Consider the following 11,028-nt stretch of genomic DNA (forward strand, 5'->3'; position numbering starts at 1 on the left):
ATCCCCCTCTGCACTTTCTCCCTCCATTCCTAGCCACAACACCTCCTAGAGCAGCTGCTCATCCCCCTCTACTCTTTCTCCCTCCATTTCTAGCTATAACACCTCTTGGAGCTTCTCTCAAGCTTCAGTTGCACCCTCTATACCTTCTCCCTCTCTCTCCCTCTATTGGAGCTGCTCTCTCCCTCCAAGTTGCACTTTCTAGTCCACTATTGCTAGTGTGACCTCTGTACAAGCATGGTGAGGAGACCATACATGTACTCTGTGTCCCACAGGAGCAAAAACGCACTGGATGAATGGTTGCCTTGCACCTACATCTTGAATGATTGGATAGTCATGAGAGGATCTACCAAGGGTCCACATAAGCTTCCCAAGAGCAAAAGAGGTGATCTTTTGCATGAATGGAAGGGCTGCATCATGAAGTTCAAGCTTGGGAAGAAAGGATTGCTTGCAAAGGTGCAACACATCTACATGGGCAAGGATATGCGCCTTCCTTCATCAAGCAGTCAATCGACAATACCATCACATTGTAAGTCTGCATTTTGTGTAAGATTTTGAAGTGTAATGAGTCAGCTTGAAATTGTATTTTGAAATAGAACTAGTGTAATGAGTCAGTTTGAAATTGTATTTTGAAATAGCACTTTGTGCATAGCAGATGTATTTCCTTCAGACTTTGAGAAGTGGGAACCAATCGAGTGGTTCTTAGGTAAGTTCACTGCCATTCATGAGGATTTAGGAAGGCAAATGCATGCTGGAGAGAAGTCCTCTGCTTTGAAACAGAGAAATATCTATTGGTATAATGCCAAGTACATTACTCCAAGGACGGCATCAAGCTATGGCCATCTTCAATGCATTGCAACACCACAACTTGAAGACATGGATTGCAGCATGGTGGACACAAGAACAATGCAATCATACAAGGAAAAGATTGCAAAGGATGTGGGGATGGCCATGAAGTTTACATTTGGCTCTAAATGGGTAAGCTTGTCTTGGTTTATGCCTCTGCACATTTTTGCTTCTTGTTTTCATAATATCCAGATGCACAGAACAAAAACCATGTGGTCATGCAAGTGCCTACATGAGAATGCCCTTGAGGAATTGCTTGGGGTGAATTGGGGAAGCAAGTCAGGTGAACAAAAGGGTGATCTGTTTCAATGCCATGTATGTAAGGACAATGTGGTTGTCAAGTACCACATCTCTCGCCAAATGTTATATTTTGCATTCCAATATAGGCACTAGAAGAAAACAGGTGACAATTGGCTCCCCCTTGACTCTAACGATGATGATAATACAGGGGTAAGTTTATGTATTGGTTCTCATTTAGGAGATGTTAAGAATGTGACTGTCACGTCACAATGGACTCTCAGGGACGTGCGGGAACACCTATTGGTCATGGAGGATGGCATGTCTGAGTCCTTTCACTTTACCTTAAATGGTGCAAAAGTAGGAAAGCATGCAGAGAAGCTCATGCATAGTGCCACTTTTATCCCTCCTGCAATATTGAAGATTGTCTAGAAAATGTGGGGTGGAACAATTGTGGATTTTGACATTTTCCAATTAATAGTGGTGCAATTAATTTTGATGTTTTAAATGGTTTTGTTTCATGTCAATCCCAAAAATTTTATAATTCTTTTTATTTTTTATATTTAGAACATTTGGGTATATATAGGTTATAAAGTTACTTTAGTTTCAAAGTTTCACTATCATAGCCATAGTTCTCCTAGCTACCAAACTACCATGGATTCTGCTAGGTCTGCCTTCCACGATTTCATCTCCCGTACTCCATTAATTGATAGAGAGGAGGAGTTATTTCCAGTCTTTGATAAGAGCATAGATGTCTAAGGCACCTACTTGGGAGCCCGAGATGATTTTGAAGACCTCATCAAGTACATGCAAGACCACATCGCAAGTTTTGCATATCAACTTGAAGAGTCTACAAAAAGATGGGTCCCAATTGATTATTTGAAGTACTTGTTCAATCAAGAACCCAGGTTTGTGAAGCGTTTAGATTGCTTTTAAGCCTAGCTCACACCCCTAGGGTTTAGGGAGGTGGACACTGATGACCTCCTAGCATGCGGAGTCATTGGAAACACAGGAAATAGGTCCCTATCCTTGGAAATTACCTTTATTTTCCTTCTCCAGGAGGGACAAATGGAAGAGGAGGCCTCAACCTCAAGCCCTGACCCTGCCCCTGCCCTTTCCGATCCTCTTATTTCTGTAGATGAGCCCAACATCTACAATGAAGAGCCCATAGATTCAATAGAAGAGGTTCTTGCTTTAACACTAGCCCAAATCAAAGATGTAGAGACATCAATCTACTCCGACCTACCTAATGTTCCAGAAGAAGCCTCCACATCTCACTCTAGACAGCAGGAGGCCTCTGGATCCATCCTCATTGACAAAGAGGAAGGGATTGAGCATGATGACTCCATAGTGGTAAGAAACTATGAGCTTTGAATTTCTTCTCTCTTGGTATACTTTTGCTTTAATGGAATTCTAATGTAATGTTGGACTGTTGCAGGAGGCATTTGAGGTTGACCTATTCTCATCTCGGCAACACCTTGTTTGCAGTAGCTTCGACCGAGATCACTCACTAGCACATTACTTTGGCCAAGCAAAAGGGCGCTTTGTGGTTATCCACAAAAAGTTTTCTCCACATGGCACTGATGACCTCCTGAAGTGCAAGGCCTTATCAAGAGTGATTGGTCATGCTGACATCAATCGCAATGCTGACAAGGTCATTTTGATGAACCACATGGCTTCCCTCAATGCCTTTGGAACCAATTTTCAAGGTATGGCATTGACGGTAGCAGCCATGTCCTTGGCCAGCAGCAACAACAATAGCATTGACTCTCTATCGACTAGGTTTAGAGCTAGGAGTGTATTTGGGAATTCAAAGCCCGATGTTCTCAGTGTTTTAGAGAAGAGAGAAAGGCTATGAAGCCTTATTGTATAAAAATTTTATTTTATATGAATATAGCTATACTTTTTATACAGTGCCCCATTTTGTGTTCTTTTACAAAATTTATTTTATACTATCATTGTATTTTGTAACTTCAATTATTGTTGACATTAATATTTTCATTCACTATTATATTCAAAAGCATGCGATTAGATAAATATTTACGCTATAATGGTCATTTATGAGCAATCCAGTAAGAATCTCACCGTGCAACAAAAGGAAAATGTGTTCGGCATCGCACGAGGAGCCCAAAAATGGCAAAACCCGCTATGGCGCGTATGGGGCCTATTTGACTTGGTTAAACATGCCCCATACGTGCCATAGCGGGTTTTGCCATTTTTTGTCAAATAGGCCCCATACGTGCCATAGCGGGTTTTGCCATTTTTGGGCTCCCTGCATGATGCTGAACACATTTGCCTTCTGCACCATGGTGAAAAAACATCATTTGACCACTCAAATTCACACTGAAGTTGCATAAACTGATGGAAAGCATCACGTAACATGTATAATAACATGGGAATAGTAATAGAACATAAAAATATCTTTTATTCATTGGCCTCAAAGGGTAGAGATTTACAAAATGATTCAGGTTACGCCAAATGAACCTAAACAACATCTAGGGCCTAAGGGAGGGATCGGAGTGGATGCGCTTGGCGAGTGCAAGGTCCTTGTCCATCACTGTTACTCTTTTGGCATGGATAGCACATAAGTTTGCGTCTTCAAAAAGACCTATTGTCATCTACTCCATTGCCTTCTGAATTGCTCCCATAGCGCCTGAAGTGAAACACACATCACTCTTATAATGCTATGCTATTTCACGTACAACACGCTGGAAGGGTGCATGGGGAATGAGATTGTCCACAGTGGTTTGGAACTTGCAGATCTCCTGAAGTGCCTTCACTCCTGATTTTTTGCACCTCTTAATCTTTGGGGGACCCTGCACTGCCTGGCCTTTGGACATGGCTCCATGGCCGCTTGTCTGCTTTGAACTTCTTTCGCCTCTCCTCCCTTGCAACCACCTCTTCCTGTGTCTGCTGGGTCATTCGAGGTGGCCTCTCATGCCTAGGGGTCTGCTTTGTCCTTGGTCTCTTTTCATTTTCACGAGGCTATGAGACAGCAGGCTGAGGCTCTTGCTCAGCTCGTACTAGAGGCTCGTCATATCTGATAATCTCGAGGCACATAGGGTTGATGGTGCTCTTCCGTGCGGTCTACATAATTGGAGGATTGGGGCCAAGGTTCATTATATCTGTGAGCCTGCCAAATACTTTCTCTTGTTGTGGCCCCTGTAATCTCTCCATCTCCTCTCTTTGCCTTTCTTGCTCCCCTTGTTGGTCTAGATGCTCCACACCAAGACCCCACAGAGGAGGGAGGGGCAGTTGATCAGGATTGACTGGACTATTTTGCCCCTCTCGGGAGACCTCTCTACTTCCACAGTTAGTTGTGTGGAAGGACTGAGAGGACCCCTCATCTTGCTTGGATCCTTCATCGTGTTGGGATTCCTCATGGTGCTAAGATTCCTGGGATCCCCCATGAGAGTCGGATGGTGGGGACTTGTGTTGCTTGGACTCCTGATGATGAGAACTGCCTTCAGATCCTTGGTGATCATTGCCCTCTTGGCCACTGGGGCTTGCAGTGTGTTCGGAGGCCATGGCATTGTGAGGAGGACAACGGGTAGCATCTAAACAGCATCCAGTGGGTCTAGCAGTTTGTTTAACTCGTGCCATCAAAATGAGGGATTTTAGGGTCTTGAAATGCTTTATATAGTCTTTTTAAAGCACTTTAGGGTTTTTCTTTTAAATTTGGGTTTTTCTTTTAAATTAGGGTTTTTTGAGTGCACCTCCTCCCCCCCCAGTCTTTTGTCGCCAGTTCGGTAATACTTAATCTTCACCACCCTCCCTCCCAACCCACTCACCCCTCTGCCCTGCCATGTTGCACATGCAATTCTACAATATAATTGACTCAAAATAGTGTTAACTTTATTCATCAAACATTTTATATTTGGGGCTCTCAACACCTCCCCTATTTGACTCTACGTTGCAACCAAAGCGCAACCCCTTGGCTCCCTATTGAGGACTTCCAAGCAGCACATCTCCTTGTCTTCTTGACATGTTGAACTACTTTTGCGAGACTTGAGACCTCTACCTTATCACGCTTGAGAGTCCTGGCCTCTAGACATCTATAAAACCAATCGAACATTTCGTGTAGTGCATTGCTTCGCGCGATACCACCCCCATGCCTTGTATTCTTGAAGTATGTTGCCTTTGCTCTGTAGTGTGATTTCTCCATTCCTTGAGTATTCCAAATGGGCAGAGGGCCCCATTGCTCCACAAACCATGATGCATGTGCGTAAAGAATATGCTGTAAAGAAAAACATTGTATTAGAAACATAAACTGACTCAAGTTTAAAGCACAAAATTTCAACCTAAGGAGGATTACCATGTAATGTGTAATATGTGACTCCCCCCATGCTTCTACCATCAATGATATGAATTCTCCCAATGCTGTCCTGAATCTCTCATAATAAAGCTCATCTATTTGACCTTGTCTAAGCAACTTTATAAATGCATCAAGCTTTGTCCACAGTTTTGCTCTCAAAGTAGCAATTCGTGGATGTGAAGCTTGATTTGTGGTGCACTCACACAAATCTTTCCAGTACTCCCAACCTAGGGTGCTTTGAGGCAATGTATGTTTTTCTTTATCAGCATTATGGTTGGACAAGAACCTCCTTGTCTTTCCTCCACCCATGGACACTTTAGTACTAAGATTTTGTGTCTTTCCTGATTGTTTCTTGTCTTGCTTAAGCTTCACATTGCCTCCGTGAAGTCCAATTAGTGAGAGTAGTTCTTCAGCTTTTGCAATGCATTGTGCAGATACTTGTTGTGGCCTCAAATTCCAAGCATAAACTAGATGGAGATAAAGTAACTTATCATGTATACGTAGTTCAGCATGCAAAGTACACACATGTACCCGCTCCAATGGAATTGGTAGAATGGGATCTCCCTTAGGATCCTTTTTGTGACGATCAGGGGCTGCACTTTGGTTGTAAGAAAAGATGCCATTTTCCCACTGTAGGCTTCCCTTTTGCATCTTCTGAGAGTGGGTGCAATACAAGCATGTCCATTTTGCATCTGCACCTGTATCACAACCATACAAGCACTTGAGGGTCTTCAAATCACCAGCTAGATGCCATTCAACTTGAAACATTCCATGCCCATCCACAATTAATGTTTGCCCTGCCTCTTGTCTTCGAATAATTGACGGGATGCCGATTCTCTCCAAAACCCACTTCAATGTCTCATGGCACTCCTTTGGGGTCTCAAAGGCTACAAGCCACCATATGTCCTTCTCAGATTGGACTGAGAAACCCTGCTCAACTTCCTCATCCCCTTGAGCAAAACACAAGGCGTCGTTCATAATACAAATGCTCACCCGCTCTAGCTTGTGCTCTTTTACCAACTGAGCTTCATCCATTTTTATAACAAATACTAGCTTGCCATCCGTACAATGAAAGAGAAATTCAGTAAGGATATAGAAATCAAAAGAAATAAAGTTGAATGTGAAGAGGGAATTTCTCTTACCTTGTTCTCTCATCCCATAGAATTTGACCATGGCTCTCTACAAATTCTCTACATCCACGTAAACATTATTGAAAGCATTCATCTCAAACATTTGGATGCTAGATTTCTTTTTACTCTTCCAAGTCATTGTGCCACTTACACAATGGTATCCTCCAAGCTTTTCTCTAGCACATTGGTTTGTTTCTTGATGTGCAAGCCTTACAGACCACAGTGTTGGCAATGGCATTGTAGATATCTTATACTTTTCCTCCATAGCAGACTTGAAAATTTTAAAAACAGAGTTGTAAGCTTCATGACTTACACCAGCAGCATCACAAGCTCCAAGCACCTCCTTTGCTTGGACAAGGCCCTTGAAATCTTTCATTACCTCTCTAGCAACTTGTTTACGTAGCCCTTTTTGTCTAGGGTCCTTCAACACTTCCATGACATCACTTGGCTTTATTAAACTTCTTAGAACATATGAAGGATCACTATCATCCATTTCCATTGTTCCCATCACATCCTCCATGAAATTCCTAAAGTAGAGTACAAATGAGTCTTAGTGGAAAGAATGCAACACCACAAATATTTTGGGGTAAGAAATTTCATTGAAAATTTGGGGAACTAACCTTGCGGCCCGTATTCTCCTCTTTTGGGCACCACTAATGGTTGACAATGCATCCATAGATTGCGATTGTCTTTTCCTCTCCTTCAGTCCCAAAGGTGTTCCCTTCAACTTTTGTACTCGTTCTATCGACTTCTCTTGTTCCTTCTCCACAGCACGTTGAACTTGGCCATAGATAGACCTTTCCGAATCTTGTTGCTTTCAGCAAGCTTCTGGATTGATTCTTCCAATTCATGTTGGTCCAAGTCCAGTGCATGTGCTTTGTCACTGAGTTCTTTGTTTTGCAATTGGAGATCCTGCATACTATTATGCATTGCCATAATAGTAATATTTCCCAAATGTGCAAGTTCTTTTGCTTGGGCTCTTTGCACCTCGCTTGCTTGCATAGCCAATGTCTAAGAATGGTTCAATTGATTGCAATAACCAAGCAATCCAACATGTCCCTTGCCAACAAACCAAACAACATCATGCACTGTATGAAAAGGAGGACTCTTTTGGGTGGCAGGGTCTAAAGGATACAAGTTTCCATCCACCCAAAGGTCAAGATGCTTCTTCCCTTGCAATCAAAGACTGTGAGCACACTTTGAGGAGTTCCACTATATCCCAAAGAATGTGTGCTTGCATATTCTACCTCTAGTTGTAGGTTCACATGGTACTTGTTGGATATGTCCTCGAATGGTGCCATGAGTACTTAAAGAGAGGTATAAGTGATGCAGGCTAAAATGTAGGGGAGAGTTGGCAAAGATGGAGCAGTGAGAGAGAGAGTAGCAAGGAAGAGGGAGGAGGAGAAGCAGATGAGGGCAAGAGGAAGAGCCCGGGGGATTCACAAGAGGAAACTTATGATATTACGTGAGTGTACAATAGGGGGGTTTTTTTTAATGAGGCATAAGCTTATACATTAGGGGTGGGGGGCCTTTTATTTTTTCCCAATATTGAATTTGAGTTAGGGGGGACATGCCATATTTAAGAGGGGGGGACATAGTATAGGCTACCTTGGGTGACTAGTCCAAACAAGTTTGGTTTTGTGTATGGTTTTAAATCGTCATAGGAAAAGTAATCTAAATTTGCTTATTGTGTGATCTCAATGCTTGAGAAAGAATGTAGATTTAAGGAAAGGGGGGACATAATAGAATTTTGGTGGTATCTTATAAGCTTAAATAGGGGTGTTTTATCATCCTACATGGATCTTAAATAGGGGGTTTTCTTTAAGTTCATGCACGCAGGTGGCGTCCCCCTTTCATGAAGAGTGAATCCCCCGGGAGGAAGAGGAGGAGAAGAGTAGGGCGACAGGTGTAGAAGGGAGGGAAGGAGCTGCTATAGAAGGGAGGAGGAGGGGAGAGATGCTACAGGAGGGAGGAGGAGGGGAGAGATTCTGCAGGAGGGAGGAGCAGAGGAGAGGGATCCTGGGCGGCTGGAGAAGGAGAGGAGAGGAAGGAGGGAGGAGGAGCTAGAAGGAGGAGGAGGAGCCAGAAGGAGGAGGAGGGGAGAGGGAGGAGGGAGGAGGAGGAGCAAGACGGAGGAGGGGAGAGGAGGAGGGAGGGGGAGGGAGGGAGAGGGAGAGGGAGGAGGAGGAGGGAGGGAGGGAGGAGGAGGAGGGAGGGAGAGAGAGGGAGAGAGAGAGAGAGAGAGAGAGAGAGGGAGGGAGGGAGATTCGAAATTTGAAATTCAAATTTCAAAAAGTGGCCCCCTCCCCTCATTGATGGGGGGGGAGGTGGGCTCAAATGTGGGCTTAACCCACCTAGGTTGGGCTAGTTAGGCCTCTTTGGGACCCTCCAAGCCCCTTGCATTAGCCCACTAAGCATTCCCTAATCCATTCCTTATGAGGCCCTTTTGAGACCCCAATTCTTCCCTAATGCAATTCGCAATTCAATATTAACTTCTACTGCCATTGATATATAATTCCTTTTGTATTTAATATTTCTTTCAACATCAAGGTGTCATTGGTTATCCCATAGACAACATGTCTTTTTGTTCATATGCATATACATGATTTTGGCCTTTCTCATGATGCTCATAAGCAGAGTAAAAAAGTGGTAGTGTCATCAATGCAACTGCATGATGTTGCCACCTATGGAAGCTTACTTTTAATATATTTGAATTGAATAATTTCAAAGGCTAAAATAAAATAGTATACTCAACTACCTCACACCTTGATCAATATAACTCAATTCATAGGAGGGGAAAGAGATGAAAAGTGTGGAGTATAAATTCAACCGAGGTCATTGAGGGGACATTTACTACTTCTCATCTCAAGACAGTCTCCCTTTGAATGTATTTGTATATTGTAGTTGCTAACATTTTGTATTCATTAAAGTGTTTTCTAAGCTTGTATAGGTCCCCACGATATTGGAAAATAGGTATTCGTGAATAGGAGTGGGAAAGGGCTAGTGACTAATTAAAGTAGATTATAGGAAAAATTAAGAGCCCTCAAAGGTTCTAATTCTAGAAGCTTCTGGCGGCTAGGAGAAAATCTCCCATGGCTACAAAAACTATCCTCACTTAGCCATCTTTCATCTCGCCTTTGCCTCTTCTTTCCTCCCCCTCTAAGTTAGCTCAACCCTCAGTTGCACTCTCGCTTAGCCTGCCTAGAATGCCTCCCCCTCTTCTTTCCTACTAGAGGTACTCTTTCTATTAGCACATGATAACAATAGATTTTAGCTAATTCATCTACGTCATCCCTGGCTATGGAAATTCTATGAGTTCACCTCTTTTGCTCATATCTTTGGCAGCAGCACTTGCTAGACCATAGACACTAATATCTCATGTAGCAGCACTCACTAGAAGCTACACTTTCAATTCTCTATTAGCGTATACACAAACTGCTGCTGCTGTGCTTATGAGAATTGTGATTCTTGATGCATCTCTCTCTTGTGTACTCTTGAGATGTCAAATTGGGATGTGATTTAAGGAGAGGGGATGGCAAGAAGGAGGGGGAAGAAGCCATGGCAAAGATTAAGAACATCAGGAGGATATCTGGTCAAACGAATTAGATGGTTATGTAGAAACCTTCTTCCCAAAGTTTCCTGTACCCCATCAGCCTCCCTCTCTCACAACCTACCCAGAACTGGTAGGAGGAGACATTATGTGAATTTTCTTTGAAAAAATCAAACATTTGTCAGTAGGTCATGAATTTGATGAAAATAAGTATTCTTAAGAAAAGTATCATTGCTATCTACCCAAAATCATAAATATTAATTTATAACTAGAGTTAGTAGGCAAGCTAAGGATAAAAACTAGACAAAGACATCAAGGGAGAGAAAGTGAATGAAGAAGAATGATTAAGGCATGTGTTTTTTGTTCTCATTAAATCAATGTAGAAGACAACAAGGGAGAGAAAAGGAATGAAGAAGAATGAACAAGGGATGTGAAATTTTTATCATTAAATAATTGTAGAAGATAAAAGTGCAACCATACTATACAAGTAACTATTTGTACACATTGGCCAAGCACAGAACTCATTATATCAAGGCCAAGAGAGAAACTTTCTGTAAATGTGTTTCTTTCTCTCGATAGCATGTGTAGAGCATGTATGGACCATGTGATCATGATTTTTATATTGTCTACAGATAGATTATGGTCAAATAGTGTACAATGTAGCACACGATAAGAAAAGTGAAAACTATTATGCCATGCACTTTATACTTCTCAATTGTAAGCACTCACCACTCTTCAATAAGGACTTGTAGGTCGCTTGAGAGTGCAACGTTTGATGGACACATATGACATAGTATTGTGATAGCCTAGAAGAGGTTGAGTGCATGCTATATTTGCTAGCAACAACAATGCCATTCCATGAAAGCAAGCATCATCTTCCTTGCCCTCTTCCACCCATCAACTCAAATTAGTATCACATGGTCCTCCCACTACTATCTATTTTGTTGATCTCG

This window comes from Dipteris shenzhenensis, chromosome 25 (genome assembly GCF_047967505.1).
Source record: "Dipteris shenzhenensis isolate YYH24624 ecotype China chromosome 25, Dip_SZ_1.0, whole genome shotgun sequence".
NCBI classification, from domain to species: Eukaryota; Viridiplantae; Streptophyta; class Polypodiopsida; order Gleicheniales; family Dipteridaceae; genus Dipteris; species Dipteris shenzhenensis.